This window comes from Theropithecus gelada, chromosome 15, assembly GCF_003255815.1.
Source record: "Theropithecus gelada isolate Dixy chromosome 15, Tgel_1.0, whole genome shotgun sequence".
Taxonomy (NCBI): Eukaryota; Metazoa; Chordata; class Mammalia; order Primates; family Cercopithecidae; genus Theropithecus; species Theropithecus gelada.
The window spans coordinates 86,722,638-86,741,049 of NC_037683.1; positions in this window are offsets into that span (position 1 = coordinate 86,722,638).

Sequence of the window (18,412 nt, forward strand, 5' to 3'; positions counted from 1 at the left end):
ATTTAACTGAAACACTGTGCAAAATAAATGTTTTCTCAAATTAAAAAATAGCATGATGTGGAAGTGAATTGTTAAGCTTATTTGTTTATGGGTTTTTTAAAAACTTACTTTACTTTCATGATTTGAAATTTTAAAAATGATGCTAACATACTAAAGATTTTATCTGGAGTGCTGTATCCTGGGAATAACTTCTTCAGGCATTCAGCAAAATGATCCTCTGAGGTTATATAGGCAGAACATCATGGAGATGTCTGGTGCTATGACAGATTCTAAGTATCAGTCAAAATCAATAAATAGGCATTAAGAATTTATTTGCAGGTCAGTCCTGTGCTTTAGCAGATGCCTTCTCCAAATATTGTGGGATATATTGGGGGAAAAAAAAAGCTCTCTTCTGTTCTCTAAATTGATATTTTTAAAAGCTGTTATTATTTTTAAAATTTTGTATATAAAATACATACACTGTTATGCATTTAGTACTGTTTAGTTGTCAGTCACAAGGCTAAACAACACATGTACTGTAGAGGTAGCAGAAAAGTAAAAGAGTCTACTTACTAGTTATAACAAAACAATGAAAGTATATAGAACTTTTTTTTGATTGAGTACCAAATTTCATCGTAAATCAGGGTTATAGTCGTTAAGAAAATGGAGTAAACAACATATGTGGAATAATAAATAATACATCAAAAGTAGACCTGACCTTGAACTTGGATGCCAAACCATGAATTAAGTTTGTACGATATAAATGTTAGGAGATAAGACAGGAAGAAAATAAAGATGTTAACAAGGATTTAAAAAAAAAACAGCAGAGATGAGAAACAATGTGTCCTCCTAATGTTTACTTGTTTTTTTAAGTAAAAGATAAACTTTTTATACCTTTTTAGTTCTCCTCTATATTACATAGATGGATAGATATTTAATAGATAGATAATTATTTCACTAATTGCATTTATCAACATGAAAATATTTATCCTGTCGATAATTTTGAAGGGCTATTATTGTACTGTGTCTAGCAAGTAATCACTCTCAGTTTATGTATCACTTTTGGAATGAAGATGTTTAACTGCATAATTAAAGTGCTATATTAATATCATAAGTCATTAAAAACACTAAATAAATTAGTTGTCTGGTGAATACAATTAAAATTATAAGCCTATGACATAATGTATAATATAAATTTTATGTCCATTATTATCATAATTCTTACACAATTTGATTATCTTGCTAAATTTTTATCAATTTATGTCTACCGCTTACTAAGAAATTAGGGAATATTACGTACTATGGTGACCACTTTATATATAATTGAGGAAAATACTCCTACCATGGCTGCCTTATAAAGCTAGTGGTTTATGGTAAAATAAAGACTCTTTTGTTCTTTTGAGAATCTTTGATAAGGAAGAATTTGTAAAGATAGACTGTGCTGAGTTTGGAGTAATTGCCATATTTTTTCTGCAAAAAGGCAAAGAAGAATTTGGAGTTCCTGTGGGTGATGAGGAAAGTAGTGGGAAGAAAGTCTGAGCGATTTGGCAGGAAGCAAGAGGATGTGTTTTGAAAATGGCCCAGAAAAGTTTTGATTACAAAATATCTACTATTCACTTTAAAGAATTTTTGCATTTTTGTGAATCTTTCTATCTATCTATCTATCTATCTATCTATCTATCTATCTATCTATCTATCAATCATCTGCTGTGCTTTGAGTGTGTCTCCTCTGAAATTCAGGTTGAAATTTGAATCCCAGTATGGCAGTGTTGGGAGACAGAACCTAGTAGGAGGTGTTTGGGTCATGGGGGAAGATCTCTCATGAATTAATTAACGCTCTTTCATGGGAGTAAGTTCTCACTCATGCAGGAGTGGATTGGTTTCCAGTAGAGTGGGTTGTTATAAGCAAGCCCAACCTCTTGTATGTATCTCTTTGCATGTGCCCACTTGCCCTTCTGCTTTCCACCATGAATTGAAGGACAAGACCCTCACCAGATGGGCTGCCCGATCTTTGGCTTCCCAGGTTCCAGAATCAGAAATCAAATACCTTATTTTTAAAATAAATTACTCAGTCTTAGGTGTTCTGTTATCGCAACACTAAACAAACTAAGATGGAAAACTGGTATGGAGGTATGAGGTGTTGCTATACAGATAGCTGGAAATGTGAACGTGACTTTGGAACTGGGTAATGGGTAGTGGCTTGAAGAATCTGGAGGAACAGGTCAGAAAAGACCTGTACTGCTGTGCACAGAGCACGAAAGGCAATTATGGTGAGGGCACAGGAGATGAGAAGACTAGGGAAAGTTTGGAACTTTTTAGAGATTGGTTAAATAGTCATGACCAAATGCACATAGAAATTTGGTGACTAAAGGCCATGCGGATGAGGACTCAAATAAAAATGAGGAGTAGCTTATTGGGAAGTTGATGTGCACAAGTACACTTGTTATACATGTACGAAAAACTTGGTTGCATTGTGTCCATGGCCTTGGGCTTTATGGAAGGCAGGACTTAAGAGTAATGAACTAAGATTTTTGGCAGAATAAATTTCTCAGCAAAATATAGAAGGAGTTGCATAGTTACTTTTGGCCACTTGTGCTGAGATTTGAGAGCAAAAGAATAATTTAAAGACAGAATTTATAATTAAAAGGGAAGCAGAGTGGAAAATTTTGGAAAATTTGCAGCCTGACTACGTAAAGAACAAAAAGCTGTATTTGGGAGAGAGTACTAAGTGTGTCGCTGCCCAAGGACCCCTTGATAAAGAGAACAAAAGAAACATGAACAAAAGTGAGTCAGTGCTGTGTGCATCAGGACATAGTGAAAAAGGCCCACAGGCCTCAGAGGGGAGAATGGTTTCCAGAGACAGGCCTGGGGTAATCTCCACCAGCTCACTGTCTAGAGGTGCCTTGGGAACGTGACTCCTGCATTTTGGTACTCTGGTCACTTCAGCCATAGCTCAAGGAGGCTGCTTCAGAGGGTGCAGGCAGTGGGCCTGTGGAGTGTCCACATCCACATGGTGCTGATTTGTCAGGCCTATATAATGCAAGAGTCATGGAGGCATGGCAGCCTTCATCAAAGGATGTACCAAACTGCCTAGGAGCAGGCAGAAACCTGCCTCAGAGGGGGAGCTGCCACAGAGAATAGTCACTGGAGTGCCTAATGCAGCTGTGGGAGTGGGGTTGCCACCCTCTGGACCTCGGAACGGTTACACCGCTAGCAACATGCAATGCCTGTCTGAGACTGGGCTCCAACCAGTGAGCAGCCACGTGAGCTGCACTGAGCAGAGCCATAGAGGTGAAGCTACCTGAGGCCTTGGTGGGCCAGCTTCCAACCCACTGTATCCAGGAGGTGGCATGTGGAGTATTTCGGAGCTTTAAGATTTAATGTCTGACCCGCTGGGTTCTGAAATTGCTTTGCACTGAGCACTCTTTTTTTTTGCCCATTTTCTCATTTGGAATGGGAATGTTTGCCCAATGTCTATCAATTGTATCTTGGAAATAGATAACTTGATTTATGATTTTGCATTCTTACAGCTTGAAGGAACTTACCTTAAGTCTCAAATGAGACTTTTGACTTTTAAGTTGGTGGTAAAGAAAGTTAGGACTTTTGGAACAATTGAGATTGGATGATTGTATTTTATACGTGAGAATAGCATGGGTTTCAGGGGACCAGAGGCAGAATGCTATGGTTTGAGTGTGTTCCTTCCAAAACTCATATTGAAATTTGATTCCCAATGACATGGTTTGGCTGTGTTCTCACCCAAAATCTCTCTGTTTCTCAGGTTCAAGAGATTCTCCTGCCTCAGTGTCCCAAGTAGCTGGGACTACAGGTGCCCACCATCATGCCTGGCTATTTTTTGTACTTAATTTTTGTATTTAGTAGATACAAGGTTTTACCACGTTGGCCAGGCTGGTCTAGACCTCCTGACTTCAAGTGATCCACCTGCCTTGGCTTCCCAAAGAGCTGGGATTACCGTGCCTGGCCTACAAATCTCATTTTGAATTGTAATCCCCATAATCCCCATGTATTAAGGGAGAGACCAGGTGGAGGGAATTGAATCATGGGGGCAGTTTTCCCATGTTGCTCTCATGATAGTGAGTGAGTTCTCATGAGATCTGATGGTTTTATAAGGGGTTCTTACCCCCTTTCCTGGGCACTTCCCCTTCCTGCCACCTTGTGAAGAAGGTGTCTTGCTTCCACTTCAACTTCTGCCTTGATTTTAAGTTTCCTGAGGCCTCCCGAGCCATGTAGAACTGTGAGACAATTAAATCTCTTTTCTTTACAAATTACCCAGTCTTGGGCAGTTCTTTATAGCAGTATGGAAATAGACTAATACACCCAGTATGGCAGTGTTGGGTGGTGAGGCCTAATGGGAGGTATTTGGGTAATATGATGAATCCCTCATGAGTAGATTAATGCCCTTTCATGGGAATGAGTTTTCACTCTTGCAGGAACGGAGTAGTTCCTGTGAGAACAGGCTGTTATAAAGTGAGCCCAGCCCCTCCTGTATGTCTCTTTGCAGTGCACATTTGTCTTTCCACTTTGAGCAATCAGTTGAAGCAATACATGACCCTCACCAGATGGGCTGCCTGATCTTGGACAGCGTCATTAGCCAAATAAAATTATTTTCTTTATAAATTCCCCAGTTTCAGTATTATGTTATCATAACATAAAACAGGCTAAGGCACTTCTATCATCGTCTTCATCTGTTTATCACCATCATCATCATTATCTTAATCTCTAATTCTCTCTAATTTCCCCAAACCTATCTTCTACCCCCAATGTGCATGCTATCCTCACAGATTCCTCATGAAAGTAATTTATACAGTAGAAATAAAGAAAAAGACTGAATTCCATATTTTGAAGGAGCTGCAAGCAAAGGATAGAAAGAGTCCCAAACGATATACATAGGCAGAGAAAGGAGCTTAGACTCAAACCTGACCAGAAGATGATAGTAAGCATCCGGGGACTTTGCAGAAAGCATAGAGAAGCTATTGGACCTTTTACAACTGACAAGACAAAAATGTGTGCTATTCTAATCTAGATATTTTGGCGTAGTGACCACAGAAAATAACAAAATTCCACATATATAATTCAATTTAAATTTATATTTGAAATAAAGCTGTGTTACTTCATACTGGATAATTTGAAGTAAAGTATCTGAGAAATTCACCTTAAAGATCTAGATCCAGTGAGACTTTCCCAATGAACCATTTTCAAAGCTCCTGTTTCCCTTCCTCTTGGTTATAAAGTATTGAATCCTTTGTCTTGTGGTTGCGCTAATTATTGGTGATTTTACTAGAAGTTGTTTACAAATCTTCCTTCCCGTGTGGATGTAGCCTTGCCTTCTCTCCATTGCAAGACACATGAAAGTTGTTTCACAGTGTTTGTTGAATGAATTATTTCTTTAGTATCACTAAGGAGAGGAGTGACATCTGTTTTCTCTTTATATTCCCCAAACATCTAACATAGTATCTACCATACAGAAGATGCTCTATAAACCTTTACTCTTTGGCTAGAGTAAGATATATTCAGTTCTGATAAGGTTCCTTTTAATTTCTTATTGTTCTGGGAAAACATGCAAACAAAGTAAGTAAGTATCGAGAGTGGGATTTGAAAGATGTTAAATGTTTATCTGCCACACAACTAATTTCTCAAACGCTCAGCCAATTGGTGTAATTTAAAAACAAAACCAAAGAACATTGTGCAGTGTTGTAGCAAGATGAAATATTTATCAGCTGCCTGACTTTGGGAAAACCACATGCATGTTACTGGTAAATTGGAAATGTGAATACTTTAGAAGATAGCTATGTGTTCAAGTCCAATAAAATATGTTCCATTGCCTAGCAGAGTTACTGGCACATGGAAAGGATGGCAACAAAAGTTAATTCCTTTCTCCTTTCCTAAATTTTATATATAAAGCACTGTGTGAAGAAATTTCAGAAGTTCCCTATGACAGTTAAACACGCTTCTAATATATCCAGTATTTTCAGTAACAAAGCTTGAAGGAATACAATATTTGTCAACTGTCATCTTCTCTAGGATACAGCTATAAAGGGATTGAATATGAGAAGAGCAAATATTTATGGTAGAATTTTCAAGAGTCTGAAAGAAAACTTGACTCATTGTTTAGACCAGCAGTAGGTAAATCTTAGTTTCCAGGAGCTAGAATGTGAAAAACTGTCACCGAACAAAGAGGAAGGATGGTTAAAACACAGAAAATAGATGAACAGAGAAACTAGGTAAAAAGTATCACAGACAAACTTAATACAATGCTATTAATCAGAACATCAAAGAACATAACTGATTTTTCCTTTTGCAAGGGTTATAAACCTATCTTTCCTTTGTCTCCTTAACAACCTGGTACTCCAAACAGTCATTAACTAGATTTAATGCAAGACTTTTACAGACTCGTAAGGAAGAAAAATGGAAGAACTGACTTCCTGCCTCTTTGGCACATAGAACTGCAGTTGCAATTGAAGTGAAAGGAAAAGCATGATTCTAGAGGGAAAAAAGTGCATGCCACCATTATGCCTTACATATCCTAGTCTCCACTTTAAATAACTTCCTGCCATAAGGTGGAGCTATATCCTATCAAGAGAAAAGTATTGGATATAAGTTCTGGCAAAAGTCCACTTAGATTATTTTTCACTTGGCTTCTTGTAGTTTGTGATTTAAAAAAGTTAAAATGCATGGCAGCAAACCCCAAACCCACCACCAACTGATGTAGAAAGAGTTGTTATTTTGGTGCAGCTAGGATTTTTAACGTGGCGAAAAGGTGTGTGAAAGCAAGCAGGACCTTGTTTTTTAGCTTACGCTGTAAACATAGCTTCAGGGGAAACTCTTTGAAGTACTGAGATCTGAGGTGGTGGGGGTTTGAAGACCCCCTGAGGTAGTACAGAGAAACCTCAGGTATCTGATAGTGTTTGCTCTTGAGTAAATCATCCAGAGCATCAAACAGAGTGTTGACAAACAAACAAAAAAAAATACAGTGCTTTATTTAAAAGACTATATTGTTGCATATACTCATGCTAAATAGGAGCTTGCTAAAATTTATGATGCTGAATTATATTAGCTGCAAGAGAGGTTTTGCTTCTCAGTTTGTAATTGTAAGAGGTATGGCCATGAAAACCCCCAGCTGAGTTATCTGTAAAACTCTAGCATCTCCACCCAAAGGAAAAAATGATTCCCTGAAGAGTGAGAGCACTATGGGTTTCCTGATAACACATCAAGGGTAATCGAGATAAAGGAGAATGGCTCAACAGAAGTGTGTGTTGCATGACTCCCTGGGCAGTGCTCTCTATCTGGAAATCAATTAAAGGGCAAGGTATACCAGCTCATAGCTGGTTTGGGATTTCCTTAAGTAGAAATTTGCATATAAACCTTTCAAACAACTAAAACCTATTGTAAAATCCAAGGATGGGGTTGATCTTGGTGGAGAAAAACGTCTATCTAATAAGAACTAATATTGGGAAATATTTGTTACCCCAAAATTTATCTAATGTGCAAATCTATGTTTCCCTTACTGATAACATAATTTATCAGAACATATACAACATAAAGAGAATTTGTAGTACATCCTTTATTACCTTTCCAGACACTCAGTACACTTTTACAAACATGGAAAGGTGTTATTACCAGAGTGCTATAAGATGGCCTGCTATTATTAACTTCATATCTCCAGATGATAAAATCAGCACTGTTGAGGGGATGCAGAGCAAAGCCAGGACAAAGGAATAGAGTCAGGACAAATAATACAACTACTTCTATTTGAATATTTGTGCTAAGCATGTTACCAGATACTTTATATGCACTATCTAATTTCATCCTCACCGTAATCATGTGAAGATCATACATACCATTAGAATTTTCATTTCATAGTTTTAAACACCTGCCTATGATCATACAACCACTAAGTGGTAGAACCAAGAACCCAAACTCAATAAGTGATGGCAGAGTTCTCAAACCACTGACTATTTGCTGAAGACAATTTCTCTTCTTAAACTAGTCATCCAACTAATACATACATGTTCCCATGTTGTTTATTAACGGGCTGGCTAACCCTTTCTCTTCTAAAAACTTACTGGAGAAGACACCATCTCTCCTATGTATGACTCATCACTGGCTCCTCATAGAGCCTTGTGCATTCCAGTTACGCAATAAACATTTCCTGAATATGTAACCCTCAGTCCAACTGGGAAACCTGGTACTTGCAATGAGTCACCCTATTCATTTATATAATATCCCTCCCCTCCCATATCTTTTCTTTCTTAGGTATTTTCGTTTTACCCTGACAAATGCATGTTGTTTTTTTTTTTAAAAAGTATGCTTTTGTTGTTGAAACAAGGCTCTTATCCATTCCCCTAGGCATTTTGTCTTCTAACTTTGAAGATCTTTCTGCTTTCTCTACTACAAAACACGGCTCACAAGGCTTTGCCTTTTGCCACTCCCCTGAGTCTCTGAGCTACAGCTTCACACTGTAGGGGACTGTCCATCCATCTAGAGCACCTGGGGTTTAAGGTGTAAGCAATTTGACTGTAATTGCTTCTTCCCAGCAGTTATTCCTTGAAGTGGCGAAGGGGGACATTTGGTTGGTTCTCTTTTTCCATCTACGTAAATATGTATTGGAACCAAATCCAAAGAGCATGGCGTATTTATCTAGAAATAAATGTTACCCCCCATGAGGAGAGTTTTTAGCTATGCTTTTGTCTTATTCTTTTTTTGGCTTATGTTTTAGCAGTATCTTAGTTCACTCTTTCCATTTCCATTTGATCCGTTGATTCCTCTGGGGGAACTCAAACTTAGGTTTTAATACTATATTACTTAAGTAAATCGCATGTTCTTTTTTTTCTCTCATATCTCCATTTTGAATTGATATAATACAGTTTTGGACTCAACTACTAAGATTTTAGTTCTTCCAAACCTCCTTACCAGCTTTTAGTAGAGGACAGCAGATATGGTTTCACAACAGAGAATGAATGGATTTGAAAGTATATTTAGTGATTTTTTGTCCAGCTTGTGCTTCATTTCTATTTTATGCAAAGAATTACACTAGTATGGTGTTCCTTCTCAAGGGAAATTTTATATGAGTAACAATATCTTCACATATACTTTAATGCAGAACTTAAAACATTTTAAAGGATACTGAGACAAAAATTAAGTGCAATCTGTATAAAAAGGCAGTTAGTGAGGTGGGCTATAATATTTTTCTCTTCTATGTTTATTTGCTTCACATACCCAGGTATTCCAGCAAGTCCATTCAGGTGTCATTTTTTTGCAGAAAACAAGAGTATGGTTTACTAACAACCTGCCTAAGATAAGATCATTCACCTTCCTTGTCATGTATTAGTATACTATCAGAGTGTCTTTGACCCTGGAAAGAAAATAAGCCAGTGCATAGAAAAGTCAGTATAACAATGTACTTGCACAATGATCCAGATTGACCTGATACAGGTTAAAATCTTGACGAAGAAATTGCAAGAGTAAGAATGGCACTCGTCTCTCAAGTGGCTAGGGAACACTTTACTACTGTCTGATATGGTTGGGCTCTGTGTCCCCACCAGAATCTCAGCTTGAATTGTGATTCCCATAATCCCCACGTGTTGAGGGAGGGACCCTATGGGAGGTGACTGGATCTTGGGGATGGTTTCCCCGTGCTGTTCTCATTATAGTGAGTGAGTTCCCATGAGATCTAATGGTTTTATAAATGTTTAACAGTTCCTTCTTTATACTCTCTTCTCTCTCCTGCTGCCTTGTGAAGAAGGTGCTTGCTTCTCCTTTGCCTTCTGCCATGATTGTAAATTTCCTGAGGCCTCCCCAGTCATGTGGAACTGTGAGTCCATTAAACCTGTTTTCTTTATAATTTACCTAGTCTCATCTATTTCTTTACAGCAGTGTGAAAATGAACCAATATACTTTCCCAAAATAAGTATGGAATTTTGTTTACTACATATTATTTATGAGATCATCTCATTTTAATTCAATGTCTTTCCATTGTAAAATTCATATTTGTTGAAAAGCAGTTGCAGAGAAACTATACATAACACATTGATTAGAAATTAATGTTATTCCCTTGAAAACACTGATTTCCTCTAAGGGCAAACTCTCCTAGCATGCCATCCTTACACTATCATTTTTGATAGAGTGATCATTCAACTTACCATCTAAATCAGTATACCTTTTAAAATAAAATTGGTTGCCATTAATAATTACATGGAGGCAGTAGGCACAAAATTGAGACTGTTCTGGGAAAACTGGGGCATATGATCACTACTCTTATAATACCCTACGTAAAGTGACACATAAAGTAAGTGTGTAAATTTCTAAGGTCTTGGTGACTTGATACCCCACCTCCTGTTACTGTGATGGCTAAGACACAGACATCAGAAGCTGGAAATCCCATAACAAATGCAGCACATATTTTTGTTATGGTGATTTTTTTCTTATTCTTGTAAGGATAAATGTAATATATTAAGGAATAGATTAAGTAGCAAATACTACTAGAGGGAATCTGGATGTAACTGGGATAGAGAGGATAGAGGATTGTGTGGGAAGGTGGTAGTTCTTCATCTAAATCCATGAGGACACCTTTCTGGAGTCCTCTGAGAAGTCAACAGAGATGGGAAAAGAACATTGTCCTTGGATGATTTTAAGATCCCCTAAACAGTAGATGTCTCTGTATCCTTCGGTCTTTTCTATTCTGTAACTATGCCCTGGGTGATCCCTGGGTATTCCACTTAATTGCATGCCATTTCATCCTTGTTCAGTAATTATGCTTGTGCATAGTTATGAGTAAAGTGATTTTCCTATATATGCATTAAAGTTAAATTATGCTCCTGGGGTTTAGTGCATGTGCCTTCTAGTGGCATCAATAAGGAGCATGTGTGCTTCTTCCTGCCATGTGTGAGAGAAGAATATGGTCAATTACGATAGTGAAATTTACTAAATGTGATGATAAACACTTTTAAAAGCAGCTCAACAAATGATTATGGATTTCACACTTTTACTAATTGCTTCAATTTTTGACTGAAATAAAAATCTTCCACTTGCTTTAGTATGGTGGGATAGAGATCTCTAGAATATATTACAAATATCCTCAAAGTTTTTCTCACTGTACATCTTACCCTTTTATTCTGGCCTCTTTATTCTTAAAAGCTGATAACTCTTCTTTTTTCTCATATAAAAGTTACGTGTAGAGGTAAGTACATTCCTACTTTTACATATTCCTATTTATTTGTATATAGTTATCCCAAATGTCTTTCTGATATCAATAATCTCCATTATTTCAACAGAAACGTTTAGATTTTAAAATTCTTTAAGATACAGTGCAGATTCGAGTTGCATTTCTTCTTCCTTATTGCTTCACTTCTCTGCTCAAACATTGCTGTCTTGTGGAAACTTTCCCAGATTCATGCCCATCACCTTACATCTTGACTACGTTGGTTATTCCCTGTTACATTCTTTCAAGTTGCTGTCTACATTTTCATTATAGAATTTTCCACATTCTGTTTTATATTTATGTTTACTTGTTTCAGTTCTGCCCAGTAGAATGTAATTTTGTGATGTCAAAGAGCATGTCTACTTTGCTTGCCATTTTTTCACATTGACTTATAAAGAGCACACATACTCAAAATCTACATGAGAAGAAAAGAGGGATGAAAGGAAGGAAGAAAGGAGAGGGAGAGCGGGCCAGTCACAATGGCTCATTCTTATAACCCCAGCACTTTGGGAGATCGTGGCAGGAGGATTTCTTGAACCCAGGAGTGTGAGACCAGTATGGGCAACAAAATGAGAACCCATCTCTACAAAAGTCAAAAAAATAGCTGGGTTTGGTGTTATGCACTTGTGGTCCCTGCTCTGCATGGGAGGCAGAGGCAAGGGGAATGGTTGAGCCCAGTAGGTTGAGCTGCAGTTTTTTCCTTCAAGTCCTTTCCAACATTTAGAATGTTAATGAATCTGTCAATCAATGATGATTTCATATATATATATACACACACACACACACACACATAATGTATTTCACATTGACATATGAAATTTATGTATTTACTGTGTACAGTATTGGAGTATATTTTATACATTGTGGAATGACTAAACCTATGTATTAGTTCACATAGTTATTTTGTGGTGAGAACACTTTACATCCAGTCTTTTAACATTTTTCAAGAGTACAATATGATTAATTATCATGTTGTATGGTAGAACTCTTAAACTTACTCCTCTTGCATATCTGAAGCGTATCCTTTGATCAACATCTCCTCAGGCCTCCCACCCACCGAAATCACCCCAGCTCCTGGTAGTCACCATTCTACTCTCTGCTTCTATGAGGTCACCTTTTTTGGATTCCACATATGAGTGAGATCATGTGGATTTGACTTTCTGTACCTGGGTTATTTTCTTTAACATAAGGCCCTCAAGGTTCATTCTGTTGCGAATGACAGGATTTCCTTCGTTTTTTTAAATGACCAAATCGTATTCTATTGTGTATATGCACCATATTTTCTTTATCCATTCATCCATTGATGAACACTTAGTTTGATTCCATATCTTGGCTATTGTGAATTGTGCTGTTATAAACATGGAAATGCAGATTTCTCTTCAACATACTGAGTTCATTTCTTTTGGATGTACACCTAGTACTGGGATTATAAGATGAAATGGTAGTTTTATTTTTAATTTTTTGAGGAAGCTTCCCACTGTTTACCATAATGGCTGTATTAATTTACATTTCTATTTATAGTGTGCAAGGATTCCGTATTCTCCATACAATGATAATTTCTTTGAGAGTAAGTATGGATATTCAACCCCAGGCCAACGTGCCAAAAATAGAATATAATTTGTTCTGAATTTTGGGTGGAAAGAGGGCTTTTATTATCTTGTTTTTATTACCCCTTTTTTTAACATTGTATTTTCCTGTGTTCTTAGCCTTCTATTGCTTTTCCTTCCTTCCTCTTTATTGGGTCCTTCCTGTAATTTCATTATCTTTGGTTGGTGGATATCTGTTGCATTGGTTGATAGAAAGACAGCAATGTGAAGACTGAGGGCTTCATAAAGCGTTAAGTATTTTGTTCAATATTATTATAGAACCAATAACACTTTGCTATCCTAATTAGTTCATATGTCTGTCTTGTTATTATTCATTAAGCTATTTGAAGAAAAGTATGTTTGTGTTGGATATTTGTCTTCATGTCATCCAAGTCCAATCTCTACTTTTTTTCTGTTGTATGTTCCCAGGGGTGTCTGCTTGGGTTAAACTGATGAAAGGTACAGTAGGGGATCACAGGTAGGGATAGAGTTAAGCTGGAATTGATTCCCTGGCTCCTGAGAGATAGCCCTTTCCAATCAGTGCTCTCTGGGCTCCAGTAACTGCTCCTTTTTCTTGTTACTTAGTCCTAGGGTGAAGTGAAACCCCCCACAGTTACTAGGTATGGGGCACTATATCATCCTTTGTTCTTTAGCCAATTTCTTCTAATTTGCCTACTTTGAATATGCTATTTCCTGAATTCATATTTTTCTTAGTGCCTGGTACAAATTCTACATTTTTGATGAATGAAAAAATGCATTGTATCCAAAATTCTGTTTTACAAATCATAATTTCTCTTGACTGTTTAAGTTTCAAAAACATCAAGGATCCCAAATTGGAAATTAGAACAGTAGTTCCTACTGGTTCTATGAAGAACGATACAATATTAGACTCCTTACTCTAGGCAACTGGTTTTTAAATTCATATGAAATTAGTCAGTTCCTAGACCATTTCTTCACCATAGTCTAAGAAAGAAAAGACACAACTTTTCTGAGCCAAGATTTCTTCACTTGTTCTTTAAAAGGTGTTAACTTACTAAATGGTTTAATCTACTGCTAGTGATATAATTAATAGTTAACATTTTCATTTGGAATTTTATTGAGATATCTTGGAAAGGATGTTCAAATAAAGAAGAGGAAAATGGACAAATGTGAGGACTAGTACTTTTGTTTGTGGAACTTAATGGACAAATGTGAGGACTGGTGCTTTTGTTTGTGGAACTTATGTATGCTATTAGGTTTAGTCATAATAAATGTACTTCTCAACTCCTTTTATCTGTGAGCCATGTTTAGTTGCTAAATAATGATTTCTTTCCCACAGAAAGCATGTGGCAGGGAGGGTTTGAAATATCTCTTACTAGTTTTATGTTCTTCAGGTGCTTTTACTTTGAATGCAAGTTTTGACCTTTTTTGTTTGTTTATTTACAAAAATCGTTTGGACACTGATTTTCCTGCAGATATGCACATATTTTTGGTGCTAGAGTCCATCAGGTACTTGGCATTTTAAACATTTTCTACAAATTGTTAACAGATTTTTTTCCCCTTTTAATTTCCCTGCTAACTTTGCAAATTTTTAGTGTTTCATGTGTATTCAAATGTGGTAGAGCATTCATTAGTTTAGAAAAGAATTGTTGAAGAATATATGATAATGATAGCAATTGTGTTTCTTCAAGTACTCCAACACAAGAAATGAGTTTTTTTTGGTGTAATTTTATAGTTTATCTGAACATATAATGTATACAAAATTGTACATTGAGTTCTCACAGCTTTTTTTGGTTTTATTTATAAGTTGCACAGTATTATATTTCATTATTGTAAGAAAGACAATATATCGTGTCTGTTCCTTAAATAGTTTTACTGTGCCTCAGTTAAAATCCATGATCCACCACTTATTTCTGAGTCTCAGTTTCCTCATCACTAAAAATTGAATAAAAATCATACTTACTAATATGGTAGTTATGAGAATTCAAGGCCTAGTAAAGTGTTTAAGAATATTGTCTTACATTTAGTAAGTGCTCCAAATATGTTAGAGGTTTTTATTCTGAAATCTCGTAGTATTTTTCTGTACCTTTCAAAATGCATGGGTATTTCTGCTCTCTATTTTACTTATTTTTGTAAAAACTATATCATCAGTTTGTTATTTTTGTAAATTCCTACAGACTTTTTTTTCCCTTGTTTTTTGCTTTTTAATAGAGATGGAATCTCACTATGTTGCTCAGGCTGGAATGCAGTGGCTATTCACAGGTGTGATTATAGCACGCTGCAGCCTCCAACTTCTCAGTTCAATCAATCTTCCAGCCTTAGTAGGACTTTAGGTGTACACCCATATATTTGACAGAGTTTTATCTCTACCACAACAATAATTCTTATTTTATCAGGTGTGCAATAAATATTTGCACATATATGAAGGAATGTATTTCTAATGAGTATATGTATTTTATTTTTTTACAGGAAAATCACTATCTAAAATTCTCCATTGCTTCTTTCTAAAATAAAATAATTTTATCATTTTGCTAAAAAGATGTAATACAAGCTGTAGAGCTTCAATTAGCCCTTAGAAAGCATGGCTATTTTCATGAAGTGTGAATGTTCTCTGAGAATGGAAATTTTAAGAACAGGAACTTAACTAAAAGTTAAGATTATAAAAGGGAAACAAGAATGAAAGAGGAATCATCAAACCACAGTTCATTAAGTGTCTTCAAGATGTTACCTACTTCGTATAGACTTAGCACTCCAGGTGGAGCATGGCAAAGGAAGATTCAGTTCCCAGGCTGCTCTCCCTGTGGTTAGATAAAAGAAAAAGAAAAAAAGAAAAGAAGGATACAAGTTACACAACTGAGATTATATGAGAATGTTTGCACCAAGTAATAAAAAGATAAAAAGAAAACTGGACTTGCTATAGACTCGCTGTGTGGCTGTGGGGGATTGTTTCTCCCTTCTCTATACATTGGGAAAAACAAAAACTTTTTAAAAGTGCCCCCAGATGAGATAATCTCTTAGATCTTTTACAGAGAATACACATTAATTATTATCATGCTTTTTCTCCTCAGAGATAGACTTGTTTTAAATTATTTTCAGTTATTGCATAACCATTAGACTCTGTGAGCAAAAAACAGAGGCATTTGCTAGATGTTAAAAAAATAACTTAGGTTCAATCCTTTATTTGTACATGACAAGAAACAGTGCTTATGAGCTAGAATTAAAGGACGTCACCGTATATATATATTTCCATATTGTCCTGAAGAGGATGCTTTATAGATAAACTATTTTTAAGGAGTTTGTGAGCTTGAAAAAAATATATATATATGTATATAAACACATATGTGTATGTATGTATATATACTAATGCAAATGGATCTAAAACTGTGATACCCTGAGTTTAGCTGTTCAGCTTGCAAGATCTTAGCCCAGAATTATTTACCCTCCAGTTGAAAAAGGTGAAGGACTAGGATTTTAAGCTTTTATGTGGGCCATTTTTGTTCCCCTTTAAGCATGTATTTTCTTTGTATTGCTGAATTGATTTGTTGATGCGCAAAGAATTAGCTAAGTCATTCTATCTCGGTTGGGTTAAAGAAGTTATTTTCATTTCTTTTTTAATAAGATAGAAAAAGCATCATTTCGCTTTTACTAAAAATGCACTTTATAAAGTGAATTTCTCAAATTTAAATATGAGGGCATGAAAGGATAGAAAACAATGTTTGTCAGTCCACAGATATGACATATCTTATAAAACAAACCAAAAAAAGCCCACCTCTGTAGGATTTCCCAGCCTGCTGTGTTTCATTTTAGATTGTGGAGCTATGATTAAGAAAAACCTGCTTTTTCTTTTATCTATGCCACATATTGTACTCATTCTCCTCTAAGCTATTATGAGCATTCGGGTCCCTAAACTGAAACCCTTTTAAGATTTCTGTCTTCAGTCTCTTTGCAAATATGCTAAATTATTCTCCACACTCCCTGCCACCAATGAGCAGGCTTAATCGAGATAATATGCAAAATGTTATTTCTCCACTGTTTACACCTCTCCAAAAGGGGAGCATTATTTTCAAGTCAAGATACTTAGTGTAAAAGTAAGGGTGTCGGAGGATAACCCTGTGATTGCATAGCTTGTTGAGATGCACTGCCCTAGCCCAATTCTCATTTTGATTTATTTAAGTTTGGAAATAACAGTATTAAATTAGCAAAGACAAGCAATGAACAGAGCCCTGGAGATGAATTAGCCATTGTCTCTGGTCCATTAATCTCCTCTTCAATTCTAGAGAATTGTGGCTCACCCAGACCCGAAGATCAAATAAAATGCCTAATTGGGAAATTCCTAAACAAGTGTGTCCTGGGGAGCTTGAATTTATTTGTCACCCGCTCAAACAACTGTGTTGTTTATATAAGTCTTTAAAACCCTGATACTTTTCCGCTACTATATCTTAATCCCTGGTTCTTTATGCTCAGGAGGGCAATTTAGAGTTGTTTTCAATTAAGTAGAATGGAGAGGGGCACTTATTCCAAAAACAGATAGCTGTGTTGCGAGTATTTTGCCAAACATGCTGAGTGGTTTAGATTTAAGCATCAGGTTGGGAGAAGCTTTGGGATCTCCTTGAAGATAATGATATCTGCTGTTTGGTGCTTTTAATATCAGTAATAGATGGTTGAACATAATCACAATTAACGACTTAAGTGTGGCAAGGAAGGTTGAGATGTTAAGGCTAAACACAAATGTGAAGCAAAGAGCTGAGATAAATTATCTAGAATGGCAATCCAGATCATGCAATACTTTCATTTAGAATATGCAGATGATATGCCAATAATTGAGGTCAAACTTTTATTTAACACCGGGCAAAACAGAATGAAAATCAGTCCATTGAATTTTGTTCACACAGAGGTGGAACATTCATTTTCATTACCTAAAATGTACCAATACTTTATGTTATGTAGCAAAAGTCAGACTAGAAACTGGGTATCAACTTACTAACAGCAAAGTAACTACACACACTGTTAATATTGACTCTGTCTCAACAATAATTTAAACTGCAGTACTTAGGTTGCATCGTGTTTTTTACAAAACTCATGTCGTTTAATTCTCACAGTGAACCAAGGGAAGATAATGTTATTAACTCCATTTCATGGATGAACAAATGGCGGCAGCATCTAAAAGTTAGAGATTCACCCAAGATCGGTCAGCTGGTGAGAGGGTGGAACCAAAGTTTGCACTCAAGTCTACCTACTTCTAAAGACTAGGCTGTTGGTACTCAACTGCATGGCTGTTAGCACTAATATTGCAGAATGACTAGTAGGCTTTGTTGAATGGGTTGTTTAAATAGAATAAAGTAGAAGTTAAAAAAATGACTAAGTCTTAGATGAGAAACAAGGGCGTTAGATTTTAGAAGCGTATGAAGAAATTTTCTACTTAGCAATATCTATGCAATGGTGAAAACCTACTTAAAGGCTTCACTGTCTATTTATTTGGCTAAACTGACTGATGGCAGGGTGTCTACTTCGTACTGTATTCCTTCAGCCTGGCTCTGTATTTTTTGGTGTGTTAGTATACTTTGTTTTCAGCTGAAGTTATTAATTGGGGCAAAATATTAACATGCTTGGGAATGTTGCATATGGATTAAGTCAACCTGTTGTTATTCTTAAT